Genomic DNA, 16486 nt, shown 5'->3' with positions numbered 1-16486 from the left:
GTGTGTGTGTGTGTGTGTGTGTGTGTGTGTGTGTGTGTGTGTGTGTGTGTGTGTGTGTGTGTGTGTGTGTGTGTGTGTGTGTGTGTGTGTGTGTGTGTGTGTGTGCGTGTGCTGTCCAATAACTGCACTAAGGAACTTTTGACCCTTGACCACTGGACATACTTGTTTTTCCTGCTTACCACAAGCAAAGACTGTGATCTGTCGGAGCTGGCCCAGTTACTGGGGAACCTCTTTGTGTGTGTGTGTGTGTGTGTGTGTGTGTGTGTGTGTGTGTGTGTGTGTGTGTGTGTGTGTGTGTGTGTGTGTGTGTGTGTGTGTTTGTGTGTGTGTGTGTGTGTGTGTGTGTGGTGTGTGTGTGTGTGTGCTTGCCTAAAACACTTACCTGTACTTTACTGTGACATTGTAAGAATGTTCAACCCCTATCATACTCTGTACACTGCCTACTTCTACATACTATACTATATCATAGATGTATCCATCAACACTTGTTGTCTACCTTAACTGACAGAGTATGTTTTTTTCTGCTTTGGTCTATCCCAACTCACAGAATGTCTTTTTGCACAATTACCTTTTCTACATTTATCTCTATTTTTTATTTTATTTTCCCCACCCTGATGACTATTCCTGTGTTTATTTTTGTCTTGAAATATGTCCATGTGGGCTTTTGTGTATTTGTGTATTTATGTAAGCTACTGGATACCTGAATTTCCCCCTGGGGATCAATAAAGTTACTCTACTCTACTCTACTCTACTTGGGGCATCTTGAGGAGGAGGACGAGCTTGCAGTTCTTACCCAGGGGGGAGTTTAGGGTATAGGGAGGATTTAGTAGACAAATGTTGTTTTGTGTAGTGTTATATTAGGCATGATGGAGACGTGTGGTCACACACACATGCAGATGCAAAGCAAGCCGAATCATTGCAGTAATCCTCAGGTAGCACCCGAATACTGTATGTCTCTGAGCAACCGCCGAGTTTTAAAATACACTCGATGCAGACATGGGATGTCTTGTTGTGGTAGGCTATTATTACAACAGAAAAAGAGACAATGTGTTTTGGTGATGAAAAGATCTTTCAGTGGAGGTACCGTGTCTTTGGGTTAGGTGCCTGGTGGGTGCGTAGGTTCCAGTGAATTAACTTGAAGTAAGGAAGGGGAACTCGCACACTGTAATGCAGAATGCAATAGTAAACTTGCATTATTATTGCATTAAGGGAAAAAAAAAAAGTTGTACTCAAGCGCCGTGCAGACGTGTCCGAAACGTCTGCACTGCACTTGGGTAGCACTTTTTGTTTTGTTTTTCCTTAATGCAATAAAAAGTTTACTATTGTATTCGGCATTACGGTGTGCGAGTTCCCCTTCCTTGCTTCATGGTGATGAAAAGATGTCAGACATATGAAAGTAAATGATGCCTTTATTGCAACTTTATCATATAGCTTTTGCTTGTTTGGTATTGTCCGTTTTGTCAATAGTGCCTCGGATGTCGCAATTTAAGTAGCCTACTATTGTTGAATTACTACATTCAACAAGGATAATAGATAGCAATATTGGCACTCCTTTATGAAACATACAGTTATACATTAAAAAGTCCAAGAATCCATGCACCGCTTCTAGGAGCTGGACTGCTCATTAATTGAAAAGAAAAACAGGTTTACTAGACACATGCCTGAGTTTGTTCTTTTTTATTAATAGACTGAAGAATGTGTTTCGACTCTACAGCGTCTTCAGGTTCTCTCAGGAAAAATGCCATTAACACATTGTTATCTATATTAATAGAGTCAAAATAAATATATTAATGAAGGCAAACAAGTCAAACAAGTGTGTGGTAAACATTGTTTATTTTTATAATGCCTCATTATACATTATCGTATATATTATTATTATACATCAATATATTATACATTATCAACATAATTACAGTATTTTAGAACACACACAGACACAAAGACAAACACACAAAGACACACGCACGCGCGTGCGCACACACAATTATACAGGATAAAAGAATAGGAATAAGAATACAACCTAGTACCCTGTTATTTTTGTCTCTGTACAAACAGGACAAAGTCTGTCACAATGGCCACAAGCAGGAGGATCAGTCCAGCCGAACACAGAAGCCTGATGACATTCAGCCTGGTGACATCTTGATGGAAATCTTCATCTAAAATACACACTTAAGGTCAGTGAGTGGTTGCAACATACTCTAATACACATTACACTACTACAGTATACAACTATTGCAGTTGTATAATGCAATATGAACAAACAGTACAATGTACAATGTAATATTAATAATAGGGCTATAATATGTAACAAAAATGTAATGTAATGAAGACTATTTTAGAAAATATCTTTTTGTGAAATTGCTGTATCTGGATAATGACTGAGTTTTCATTTGTTTTCAGTTTTATAATGCAATATGAACAAACAGTACAATGTACGATGTAATAATAGGTCTATAATAATATGTAACAAATAATGTAATGTAATTAAGACTATTTTAGAAAATATATTTTTTGTGAAATTGCTGTAGGCCTATTACCTCCAATCTGGATAATGACTGAGTTTTCATTTGTTGATCTCACTCGGCCAGGGTAGTATTCCTTCAAGGAGTATACACAGCTGTATTCACCAGCGTCTTCTCTTCTGGCATCTGTGAGCGTGAAACAGCTTTCCCCATCTCCCTCAATCCGTCTTTGGCTGATTCCAACTCCGTTCTTGCAAAGGTACATGAAAACGATGTTGGAATTGCATGTGTGTTGTTGCGTCGTCTTATTATTGGGCTCGTCACAAGTGCAATTCAGTTCAACGCTCTCTCCTTCAAGTGCGCGAGTGCCTCCCACAGAAATTTTGCCCAAACCAAAGTCTAGAACAAAATCAAAACATAGTGTTTATAATAGAGCAGTGGCCTTATAGTGTAAATAATGTGTTCTCTGGATTTTGTGAAATATACTGTACAGTGTTTTATTAGAAAATATACAGCATATTATTTTGTGATGCTGCCGATGTGTGTCTTTTTGTTATTGAATGTTTGTCTGGTTTTTTTTGTAAGTGTATTATTATATAAAATAAAAAAAATAAAAAATGATGTAATATATTAGAAAATATTTATTTTTATATTACCTCTGACTCTGATAAAGACAGAGTTGTGACTGACAGTAGTTCCATCAGGTTTCTGCTTCACAGTGGAACACACACAGCTGTAGGTGCCCATGTGCTGTTGCTCAACAGGGCCCAGGGTATAAACAACTTCCTTTGAGCTTGCAGGGGTAAAACTATCCATTTTGATCCCGACCCCGTTTTTGCAGAGATACATTATCAGCCTGTTGTTCTGATTCTCCCATTGCTGCAGAACGGCACACCTCAGCTCCACCATCTCCCCCGCCAGTAGCTCAGTGGCCCTCGGGACGATTTTGGCAGGGAGTATTTCTTGAAATGTCGAAAGGAAAATTCAGTTTTTCAGAATCATGCCCGTCATGTAAGGATGGCACTGTGCTTGTTATTGTTACTGCATGATATACTGTAGATAGCGAGCAAAAAATATTCCAAGTATTGAAAACCTGAAATCTCAGACACCCTGCTGCAACTTTGTATTGGGATTCACTTCTTATCTACATCCTATTTTAGCATAACTTTTGCTCTCTCTTATAAGTCTGGGGCCGAATTGAACCATCTGGCGGGCCGCATCTGGCCCCAGGTCTTGTGTTTGACACCCCTGGTCTGCCACAAATGATAATACAGTAATGTAATATAATCATTTAAAACAAAAACCTGTAGCCTTCAGCATAAGGATGTTTTTGACAGGGAGTATTTCTTGAAAAGGGAGTATTTCTTGAAATGTCAAAAAGAAAATCCAGTTTTTTTAAATTATATCACTAATAGGGATGGCATTGTGCCTGTTATTGCCACAGTATGGCATTCTGTGAGCAACAATTCAAAGTGAAAACGTGATTTTCGAGGTTGTTATTGTTTTCTTGGCTAGAACTAGAACCTCTAAGATAAAATGACCCAGGCATCCTTATTTTCTACTGGTGCCACTGCCATTTGAATTTTTAATGGCTTCGATTTATGTTCTTATGTATTCATTCTATAGGCCTATTAGGGCACTAATGTAAACAACAAAATAAATGTATTTAAATTGTGATACACGGTGAAATAAATCGACATACCTGCCTGAGAAGGTGTATTCATCATGCAGACAAAACCTTTGTTTAGGAATGAATAACCATGAATGAGAAACAATTGAATAAGATTTGTGGTGTGAAATACAAATTATTATTGACATTCACCCTTGATCATTTTAATAGTCAGGTTAAATGAAATGTAATACTCACAGATGATAATGTATAAGGACCCCATAAGTACAGCTCTGTGCTTGAGTCATCTGATCGTAATACTGAAGAATGACCATTTTTTTCATCTGTTTCAACTCGTGCACATTACAGAAACAACCAGGAAGTGGCGTCAGAAAAAAAAGTCAATGTATTCACACACTCACACACACAGTTCTCACGCCAGGGATACATGCAGACGAAACGAACGAAGCAAAGAGTGGCGAAATTCAGTGTTCCATTCTGAGAACTCAACGGTCCTCAGGTCATCATGCACCTCAATTGCAACTGAGCACCCCGCACTCAACTGCATCCTTCTTAACGTGCCAAAAAGACCTCTCTATAACTAAACGCCTCCAGGGGGGATCTAGGCCTCCTGTTGAGAAACATTAATTCAGAGGATCTGATGCCTGTGTGAAGAAACAGCCCTCAGTGATGCTGTTCTAATATTCCAAAAATGCAGAACCTAGGCTTTGCACACACACAAACACACACACACACACACACACACACACACACACACACACACACACACACACACACACACACACACACACACACACACACACACACACACACACACACACACGCTTGTCCACTAGGTCACAACAGTAAAGATGTGTGCATGGTGATCCTGATTGGCCTGTTTATTATATTTTCTTTTGCATTCAAAGCACATCTCATCAGTGGTCTTTCATATGCGAACATTCACACTTTGTGCACAGCTGAGGGAGCCTCTGCAGCCTCTGATTGCTTGGAAGCTGCTGTCACTCAAAAGAAAGCGCAACGCCACATTTAGCAATTCTATCACCCCTTTAATAACAAAAAAACCCATAATTAAATGATTAGTGCACTGCAGGCGTTAGGCTTTAATAAACAATGAATACAAATGCACTGCGGATATAACAAAATAGTACAATTAAGTAAATTGAGGTGTTCTGAGGCAAATTTTCTAATGAGTATTAGACAATAATGCTCCGACGTGTCAAGGAAGAACAGTCGAGCTCAAAAAGTCAGACAATCAAATTTGCTTAGAATGCTCAAGATAGACAAAACCCTAATTCAATATAGCCTGGATAGAAATGTCCATCCACATTTATAGAAAAAAGCAGTTCAAAAACTCAAAAAGTCCATTTCAAAAGCTAATTCATTCATAGGTCTTGAGGTCTTGACAAACTTTACATAAATACTATATAGAAAAAGACCATCAATGATTATATACGTAGGAAATGAAAAAGGACATTGCGCACATAGTTCAGGAGTTAGGCATCCATACAAAAAATATGCCCATGGTTTTGATACTGACTCAGTAAGCCTCAATTTGCGATTGAAATACATAAAAAACAAGAAAATATATAACTATTGCATTTGTTGAAAAGCACTTAACTTCTATGAAACTATTGTGTTAGGCCCACTACAAATAAGCATAGAATATACAGTATGTATATTCAAGATGTACTCAGGCTTTGTGACATTGCATTTTTTAAATTGCTTCTTTTTCACATATGTAATTGTTTTGCCACATACAGTTGCCATCATTCCATCTTTACAGCAGTTTGTATCCAGGCTTTACAGGCATCTCTACACAGTCCTCCTCACTATTGAAGTCATCTGGCTCCCCCTCTATCCAGTATCTGAAATTAGATTGACATAAAGAAATAAGCTCAAATGTTGCCCACAGTGTCTTATTGCAATATTTACTATATAGGCCTACAGTATGATTCTTTCTTAATATCTCATTTTCCACAATCTTACCTAGATGTATCCAGACGTTTGCCATCTACCCATTTCCAGACACCCTTGGTCTCCAAATCACTGAGTCCAATCCAGGCTGCTATTTCTGGTATTTGTTCATTGATGAATTCCATTTCCTCGTCACTGTCAATGATCACCAGATGAGCCCCTAGATCCATGCAGTGCTGTTGGCTGTCGGTCCAATTTGTCTTATTACTGGAAATGTAGTATTGGCTGGAGCCAAAAACCCTTCCAGTCACCTGTAATTATTAAGACATATGCACTCCATCATTTTTTGCAAATGTGTTCATTTCCCACGTTCCCTCATATCAAATAATTGAGTTTTACCTTTCATCTAATTTTCCAGCCACCCTCTTGAGTCTGGTAGTGTTACTTATATCTCCATGCTAGCATTGACCATTGCATCAGATTGGACCACCTATTACCTAGTTGGCCAAATCCTGTTCAGTGACAGGCCTACATGCTTACTATGAAGAGTAATAACACCTCTCAGAGAACAGCTGGGAGAGCAGTAGAAAGGAGAAACAGACTTATTTAACTGAAGGCAGAGAGACCTGCTCATTTCACCACATGTTCAAGTATCAAATATTTCTGTTGGCGCTATATTCCGTTGCTCTGAGTGTTACAATGCAAAGCAGTGCTTATGAAAAGAACAATCATATATACTACATGAGACCAATTACATAATATAGGCCTATATCAAGTATAAAGTTATATTTACTTCAGTTTGAAAAAGGAGAGCTACCACTCACCTGTAGACTTTTCAACTTTATTTTTCTTTTCATCACATGTCTCAGTTGTTTCTGGATCAGCGTATATGTCATCGTTATCCAAACTAAGACTTTGTCTTTGATCAACATTAGGCTACCGTAAACTTGATCAGCCATCTCTACTGTTGTATACTACTCTGAAGAAAAGTTGAAATTAAACTTTCCTCTTTAGGTAGGTCACAGAACTGCCCACAGGTCTTGAAAAATCTTTCAAAGCCTAACTTGCAAGTTTAAGGAAGTTCACATTCTGACTTGTCTACTGATATGATTTCTTCTTTGACGTGCACTTTCATACACCATCAAACCAAGGGATTGACAGGCACTTCATAATAATATTAAAATAAACCGAATGAAAATGTTCTGGGGTTATTTTTACATTATTGTCTGTGACCAGACTGTCAGAACCTGGAGTCTTGTTCACTAATACCTTCAGATTTCAATGGTTCAGTTAAGTGAGGTGTTTGGTCTCAGCGTCCATCCATCCCACTATCAATACGCTTGGATTAACTATCTATCAGCACTGTGGTCATGGTCAGTCTGTGGCTTAGTCCCCTGTCTGTGTACAGTAATATCTTGTGCAACAATGAAAAACTGTCAAAAGTTGTATAACACCCTGATGTTTCCAGTTATTTGTTGTAATTGAAGTTCTAGAGTCAAGACATCCATTGAAGAGCTTGAAATGGTACAAAGGTACAGTAAGTAGCCTACTAAACAGCCAGGGGTGAAAAATGTTTGATTGTCCATAAAAATGGTTACACTGGACAGATTAATGAAATCCAATCAATTATGTCGTACAGAATATCAAAGACTATGTAATTGAAGCAATGAGACAATTGGATGATTCTAATTTTTACCAAAGGTTGCAACACAACCCATGGAAAAGTTCAAGACTGAGAGAGACCGCATTTTGACTAATTCTTTAGAAAACAACTGGATAACGAAAAATCAATTTGAGTATCTGAAAAATGAAGATCCTGTGACACCAGTTTTGTATTTGTTGCCTAAAATTCATAAACGATTGAACAACCCCCCAGGGAGACCTATTGTGGCGAGTAGAGACTCTCTCACTGAACACGCAAGCCAGTTTGTTGACCATTTTATAAAAGACATTGTGACATCCCTTCCATCCTACGTCACTGAGACCAGAGATGTTTTAAAACTTTTACGAGACGTTTGTGTACCTGACAATGCATTTTTAGTGAAATTTGATGTGGAATGTCTCTATACCAACATCCCCCATGAGGAGGGGATAGAGGCCATGAACAGTTATTTAATGACTAAAAGTGATGCCCTACCTTGTGAATTGTTGCTCAAACTCACCAAATTCATTTTAAAGTCCAACTACTTTATGTTTAATAACAAATATTATTCACAAACCCAAGGAACAAGTATGGGGTCTCCCTTTGCACCGAATTATGCAAATTTGTACATGGGCTTATGGGAAGACAGATATATTTATAACAACAACCCATATGCTAAAAATATTTTACTATTTAAGAGATTTATTGATGATATTGTGACAATATTTGTGGGGTCTGAATAAGAACTGATGAAGTTTAATGACTACATAAATGGAACTTACCCCTCACTGAAATTTACCATGGAATATAATTCAGAGAAAATCCATTTCCTGGACTTACTCATATCAGTGAATGCTGAAAAAAGGTTGGAAACCTCTATCTACAGAAAGGACACAGATAGGAACACGATTTTACATGCATCAAGCTTCCACCCTGACCATACTATTAAAAATATTCCTTATGGACAGTTTGTCAGGCTCAGAAGAATATGCAGCAACGAAAACGATTTTGATACCAAAGCTAATGAAATGGCCCAACAAAGAGGGTATGACCCAACACTCATTGATGAAGCCATTGAAAAAGCCCATGGCAGAGACAGAATGTCACTACTTGATCCTAGACCCAAGCATGGTAACGACAGAATTACATTTGTGACTGAATATTCCACGGCATCAAAACAAGTCAAAAACATTATCAAAAAATATTGGAATATTCTACAATGTGATCCTAGCTTACAACATCTCTCATCATCACCACCAAGGTTCTGCTTTAAAAGAGGCCAGAACATAAGAGACATTGTGGTCAGCTCTACATACATGGAAACCCCGAAAACAACTTGGCTTGATAGAGGACTGAATGGCAATTTCAGATGCGGGAAATGCGCATGTTGCTCTCACACCTTTGACACCAAAGTTTTTAGTCATCCCCACTCTGGCAAAAAATACCACATAAAATAATTTATCAATTGCCAGTCCACACATGTTGTGTACATGTGTCCTTGTGGATTAATGTATGTAGATCAAACAAAACGCAACCTAAAAATGAGAATTGCAGAGCACAAAGGGGCGATAAGAAATGGCAATATGGACTACGCCATAGCCAGACATTATAAAGCTATGAACCATGGATCAGCCTCTACTTTAAGATTCATTGGCCTTGAACGGGTACAACCTAACCCACGAGGGTGCAACCTAATTAAACAGCCTTTACAGAGAGAGGCCTTCTGGATAAATGAACTTAACACTGTGGAACCACATGGCCTGAATGAACTACAAGATTTAAGTGCATTTTTGTGATTGTTGACTTTTTAATATAGGCCCCTACTGATCTACATATGATCTTGACTGTTTTGATGATCCTACGCAATGGATTGAGATTGAAGGATACAACATGAGTTGTTAATGTATAGATTTTGGTGTATATATGTATATATTTATTACACACTGCATCTTTGCACACTGGGTTCTGCACTGTGCACTTTTACACAGAGGTTATTGGGAGCAGCATGACCCTAAATGAACAATTTGAAGCCCTTCTGATGAATGTTGTATGTTTCTAAAATGATTTTCTTGCCAGGCTAAATGGGAATTAATGTAACAAATGTATCCTTATAGATAGTGGCTGTAGTGTTATGAAATGTGAATTTCTATTTTTATTGTGATCTGTCACGGTATTCTGGTGAGGTCATGTGACCCGGTAATCACCTATTTCACCTGTGGGAGGTATGCGAATGTCAAAGTGAACCTGACGAAGCGCAATGCGAAACGCGTTGTTCACCTAAATAAAAACAGCAAAAACTAAGTCCACCAGTGTGCGGTGATCCTTCTTTTTTACTACCAATCAATTATGAATTCATGATCGATTGTCTCTGCCATGCAGTAGCCTACAGGCCCTCACAGGCCATTTAAATTAAGGTGTCAATTAGCTTACATAAATACACAATAAATACACTTAAATACATAATGCTCACATGGATTTTACAAGACACATGTAACACAGGTAATAGTCGGGGGAGGGAAAATAAACATTACAAAAAGAAATAAAAAGGCAATTGTGCAAAAAATGTTTTTTAAAAAATCTGTGAATTGAAGTACACAAGAGGTTGATATGACCAATAATGAGTGTTGACAGATAAGTCTATGATATAGTGATGTAGAAGTTGGAGAACTAAGACATAAATGGTTTTGAACAAAGAACAAAAATCCTGGTATGGTACATGAAGGCATTCTGCAAAAAGTAACGTGATCTTAAAGCAGTGAAGTAAAAAGTGTATTAGGCTACACACATATTCATGCCATACGTGGGCACACACACACACACACACACACACACACACACACACACACACACACACACACACACACACACACACACACACACACACACACACACACACACACACACACACACACACAGACACACACACACACACACATACACACACCAAGATGTTTCCCTGTACTGGGAAAGATCTCTCTAAAATAGCTGTCCATACTCCTGTTGTAACTAGGGGTGATGCGGTATGTTTGTGTTGACATTTGGTGGCTCAGCCATATTTTTGTACGCTGATAGATAGATAAGATCTGACAGATATCAAATTCCGGCATCTTATCACGCAGCAGACAGCAGACAGCAGAAGTGGTTATGGTTGCTTTTTGACAGATGTGTTAGATTTAGTCCTCTATGAACTGCAGGTTTGTTGATGGGCGTGGAGATTAGTTGTTCCTGCTGCAGATATAACCAATGATACTCACATAAGCCCACCACAATCAAAATATCTTTATTTTTCAAAAACATTTGCATGACTTTTATTTGTTAAATGGAAAGATTTACCTTCCATTTCAATGTATCAATGAGATGATACAGTATGAATGTTTTGAAATAAATACTTGTGAACTGGAAACCCATGTACTGTATGTTCCAGATGTTCTGTATGTGTGGTGGGAGTACGACAGAACTACAGTATATTAATCTGGCCAGTCAGGTGAAATCATTGCCCATTGTGTGAAATAAAATAAAAAACAAGGCCCTTGTTGCATAACCTATGTACATAATTCAATTCAATACACTAATTGCCACGTCAACAGGGTTGATAGGACTTTATTTTGGCAACAAGATAAAGGAAGGAAGATCCCACTGTTGGATCGAAACGTTGCCGTTTATACAAATGAAATAAAGGTTATATTTTTGGAGCTAATGCCCAGTGTGCGGACCACTTCATCACACTTTCTACCACTTTTTGTCTGGCATGCATATAACTGCTTTGTGGATGTGCGCACCCCAACCTCCAAACACATCACAAACAAAACAAGGAGTAGTACCGAGTCGGCATAGGATTTCGCCATAATCTGACTCTTTGTATGTGCGAACCCTCAACATGTATTTTGTCATTGGTTCGAACGTGTGAAACATTCCACATGTGTCTGGGTGTAACCGTCTCACACGTACCCATAGGGCGTATACTGTACCTGGAAAAACAGTTGTGAGCATATGTGCAATGCATGGGATGGAAATTAGGCACCAGCCAAATGATAAAATGATAAAATAATGATAAAAATAATGGTTGCGAGACGGTTCCGTGACTAATGAATCACTAACCGTGATTACTGTGACTAATGATTAAATTCAGAAGTGGCTGGTAGATCTTGGATAACTTAATAACTTGCTATTGAGATTCTGGTGAATTTTAGCACGCTTGCAACAACTTTTCCAGGTATTTTACAAAGGATTTGTATTCAGATGAATGTATTTTTTGCCAAAGATTTTCTTTGTACAGTAAGATACCCCAATGCAAAGGAGTGTGCTCAAGTTCGTTGCTGTCCCCTCCTTCTTCTTATCTTCCTGTGGTTTTGGTGGCGGCTTGCATAAGATGTGCGTTACCGTCATCTACAGCGCTATGGGGACTCCATTTATTCTCAATCTAAACTCTCCAAAGGTCTCCTAAACAAAGGGGTGCTTACCTGACGTCACATGGATCCAGGAAAAATATGGGATTGGTGTATCTTACTCTACTAAGAAACTCTTTGGTTCCACCTTGCTCTGTTTATTGCAATGCTATTGGACCACCTGAAATAGAGTGAGATTGACCTTTGACCTTGCATTAGTGTTCATAATGAGTGAATGAATCAGTCGAATCCCTACCCCAATTCACATTAATGCTTTTATTGCAACCTGAAATATTACAAAGTCGAACATTAATCTGAAATAGAAATCTATAAATATATGAAATCTGAAAACAGCGACAGTAGATGTAAAGAGGTAGGCCTATCACTACTGTTTCATCCGTGACAGTCGCATATTGAGGCTGTCAGTGTATCCTCTAAATTGATATTTTGGAAGATTTCATGTATTTGTATTTGCATGTTTTTTTATTTGTGACATGTAAATGGTATTTGCATTTCTTCCGAAAACAATGCTTCATTGTCACTGCATTGTTACAACTACAAAATATGATTCTCCATATGAATAAAGTAGGTTAAACAAACACATTTGAATCAGTAGGTATCTTTGGAAAAATAAATAAATCTGGGACCTCTTTACCTTTATTGAGTATAGAAGAGAGAGAGAGAGAGAGAGAGAGAGAGAGAGAGGGGAAATGAGTAAGATCCAGACAGATGGATGGGATCGGGAGATGAATTCTGTGCCAAGATTTATGGTGTGGAGCCTTAGCCCACAGAGACACGAGACCCCAATCTTTGTTTTTTTTTAAAAACTTTATTTATGATAGGACAGTGAATGTGGTGACAGGAAGCGAGTGGGGAGAGAGAAATGGGAAAGGGCCGGCGGAGGTTTGCGCTCTCTGAGTGCTTCTAGTTTAAACAGGGTTTAGGTTCTTGGTGTTCCTGCGAAACTCTTGGTGACTGTAGAATACGTATCCCCTCCCAGATGATGTGCTGGAGGTGGCCCTGATTAAAAAAAGAATATGAAAAATACATTATTTACACTGTATTGTAAGGTCCATGTTACATTGTAAGAACAATAATTGATATTACAACAATTACAGTTACAAATACAACAATTTGTATTGCAGTTAAATGAATAATGTAACCTCATGTAACATAATGTACTTGCATTGTACCTTATCGTACTGTAAGTACAAACTGTATTATGCTTTTGGTACATGGAGATATAGGCTACTAAAAATAAAGATAGGCCTATTACCAATGCATTACATGTATTGTGATAACGATACGTGATAAATCTATAGGCTGTAAGTTGTATTTTAACCATTGTGTGGTTGGTTATTTCAGAATTGCAGAGTAATGGTTTAGGCTTTGTAATACATGTGACACTTTCAGGTTGGCCATGTGCTTTTCTGATCTCTCTCTCTCTCTCTCTCTCTCTCTCTCTCTCTCTCTCTCTCTCTCTCTCTCTCTCTCTCTCTCTATCTCTCTCTCTTTCTCTCTCTCTCTCTCTCTCTCTCTCTATGTGGCCTCACATCACATGTGGTTTTGCTGGTCACTCAGTAGTGAAAAATAAGTGACACTGAATGAAATAACAAGTAGATGACATTCACTTTTACCAAATAAAGATTGACTATGTTGTTGTGTACTATCCTTTGTTTAAAAATGCATCACACAAATAAAAAAAAACTGCACAGACCGGCATGGGGGTTATACTAAATACATGGTTAAAGGGACACTGTGCAGGAAATGGTCAAAAAAAGGTACTGCAACTATGCTGCTCATTAAAACTGGGCTGCCTATTGCCAAATGGGATCTTTTCGTGACAGTTTACTAAGTAATAAACTAACATGTTCTAGCATGGCCCAAATACAGTCAGTTTTACAGCTAAATGTGGCTATTTCTGGAAATTCAAAATGGCGGACCATGGAGAAGATCCCCCTTTTCATGTATGAAAAATGCAATTTTTCCAGTCATAATGAACACTTTGAATTTGATGGTGGTGGTAAATATTCATGAAAAAGGTAACATTAGTGAATGGATAGCATGGATTCTGGAAATAAACAAAAAAAATCCTGTACAGTGTCCCTTTAAGTGATAAAACAGGCTTAGTTAACCACAGGAAGCGGTACACCTGCTAATAGATATACCTGCAGGCATCATTTAGTTAAGAAAAGGAGGACTCCAGTCTCTTCTATTAGATGATTTACCTCTACCACAAGACTGACTAAACCTGGTTTACTACTGAACCAGTTTCTTAGTATATCCCCTGGCTATATGCGATCATATTCTGGAATGAATATAAAAGCAGAAAACATAATACTCACTTGAAGGAGCTCCAATCATACTGTACACCGCACCGAGAGGCTCTCTAGAAATAGTGGAAAATGCAATATTGAGGTACCAGTATTTTGTAAAAAAAATATTTTATTGAATACTTTAATAACAAAGATAGCCCGATGTCCTCAGCATTTTTTAACAACTACTAGAGCAGGGTTGCATTTCCCAAAAACTCTTAAGTAGTACTTAAGCCTAAGTAAGTATGAGGGGCCTAGGCAATATACCAGAAATAGGTTTCACATCATCACTAAAAGTTTATAAATGCACAATTTTACCTCACAATTGCAATTCAGCAAGCATTTATTTGCATGTACCAGAACAAAACATTTTATGTAGGCCAATACAATTGTTTTATGCACAAAGTTTTGGTTATGTAATACATTGCCTAGGCGGCCCCTCATACTTAAGTACAATTTAGGCTTAAGTACTACTTAAGAGTTTTGGGGAAACGCAGACCAGTAGGCCTATGACAGTTCAATACCATCTCTACTAAAATGTGGTATATAAAATGCACACAAAATCTGGAAAGAGGCTCTTACTTGGCTTGGGGTCTTTTTGATGGACCTGGAATGAGATGCATTTTATTAAATTATTATTTAGATTAGATTTTTAATCATTATTATATAGATCTCATTTGGCACTGAGCACATGTTGCCATTTAAGTGGAGACAGTTGCAACAAGGGATGGTTGCAACATCTACCTTTTTCTCCTGACAGATACAGCAGGGATGGGCCATATGATCATTCACTTATTAGATATGACAGAAAATACAAAACGATAAATCTATATTTTGTATATTTCTACACAAATATTTGATTGATTTAAATAGTTTTTTATGTGGTCATTATTCTTTTTTGAAGTATTATTTACAGGCTTTATAGGTGGGCCACATGTGTCCCCCGGGCCTCCAGTTGCCCATCCTTGAGCTAGAGTGATAATGTTCATACTGTGCATTCATAGTTGGATGCCCCATCTTCGTACAATATGAGTATAATCACTCTAGCTTGTACTGTATCTAACAGGAGAAAAAAAACTAGACATTGCAACCATCACCTGTTGCAACTCTCCCTACTTGTTAATAGTTAATTCAGTGTTTAATGTCTCACAGCGTACTTTTCACTATGGTGTGGCCAATTAACCCACATGAGATACAGTATATTCTGCTATGACTTGCTATGACAACTAAGCTCTCTTGACATTTGGGTGCTATTAGTGTTCTAGGGTTGACCACACAGTAGTAGAAAATACACAGCTGCACACATCGGTGGAAAGCATAGACAAAAATATTCATGCTTTTTCTATGTGTGCACGGGTAGTGCACCTGAAGAAGTACGCACATGCGGTTTTGCTGGAGACCACGTAGCACGACCACGTAGCAAGAACACATAGCCTAGTTGAACACAACAGCGTAGCAGAACATATCCCAAAATAGACATACCTTTGCAACTAGGTATAGGATATAGAGCACTGCTGTCAGTGTGAGAGAGAGCGAGAGAGAGAGAGAGAGAGAGAGAGAGAGAGAGAGAGAGAGAGAGAGAGAGAGAGAGAGAGACAGAGAGAGAGAGAGAAAGAGAAAGAGAAAGAGAGAGTCACAAGTCACGAGTCACAGCAAAAAAAAATAATGATCAATGATTATACAGTAAATACACTGTAAATAAATGCTGTAGAATAATATAAAAATAATACAATTAATACAAATGTATACAAATAATAAAAACTTACGGTAATATATATAAATATAAAAATAATAATACATATAAAAATATACTACTTACTGGCCAGTAGTCATTGCAGTGTTGCCTGGGGGCAAAAAAACAAACCTTCATCGTAACCTGACAGCACATAGTTGAACAGAGTAACAAAACTTACTTTAAAAAGACACATACCATTGCCATGAGGTGTTGAATTCAGAGCACTGGAGAACGGGGAGAGAGAGAGAGTCACTACGGATCTCCTTATCATGTTTAAACAGTAAAAGTACTGCATAAAACTACTGTATAATAGCCTACTAATATAATAATATTTCACTTTAAATATCACTACTAACACGTTAGAATAGTGTTTACATGTTCACTCATACATGCAATATTT

At 37.9% G+C, this 16486-nt stretch overlaps 1 long non-coding RNA gene across 1 annotated transcript; it reads right to left on the bottom strand.

Annotated features, from left to right (window-relative positions):
* Nucleotides 1-12883: 12883 nt before the first annotated feature.
* LOC134439697 (uncharacterized) lies at nucleotides 12884-15876 on the bottom strand. Its single transcript, XR_010032824.1, has 4 exons — nucleotides 15834-15876; nucleotides 14934-14958; nucleotides 14382-14425; nucleotides 12884-13056 (listed from the first exon to the last, which is right to left on the bottom strand). It is a non-coding gene; the product is annotated as an uncharacterized LOC134439697 (long non-coding RNA).
* Between the last annotated feature and the right edge of the window lie 610 nt (nucleotides 15877-16486).

Source organism: Engraulis encrasicolus, chromosome 23 (genome assembly GCF_034702125.1).
Source record: "Engraulis encrasicolus isolate BLACKSEA-1 chromosome 23, IST_EnEncr_1.0, whole genome shotgun sequence".
Lineage (NCBI taxonomy): Eukaryota > Metazoa > Chordata > Actinopteri > Clupeiformes > Engraulidae > Engraulis > Engraulis encrasicolus.
Note: the sequence above shows the minus strand (reverse complement) of the source record. Positions and strands in the feature narration are given on the sequence as shown.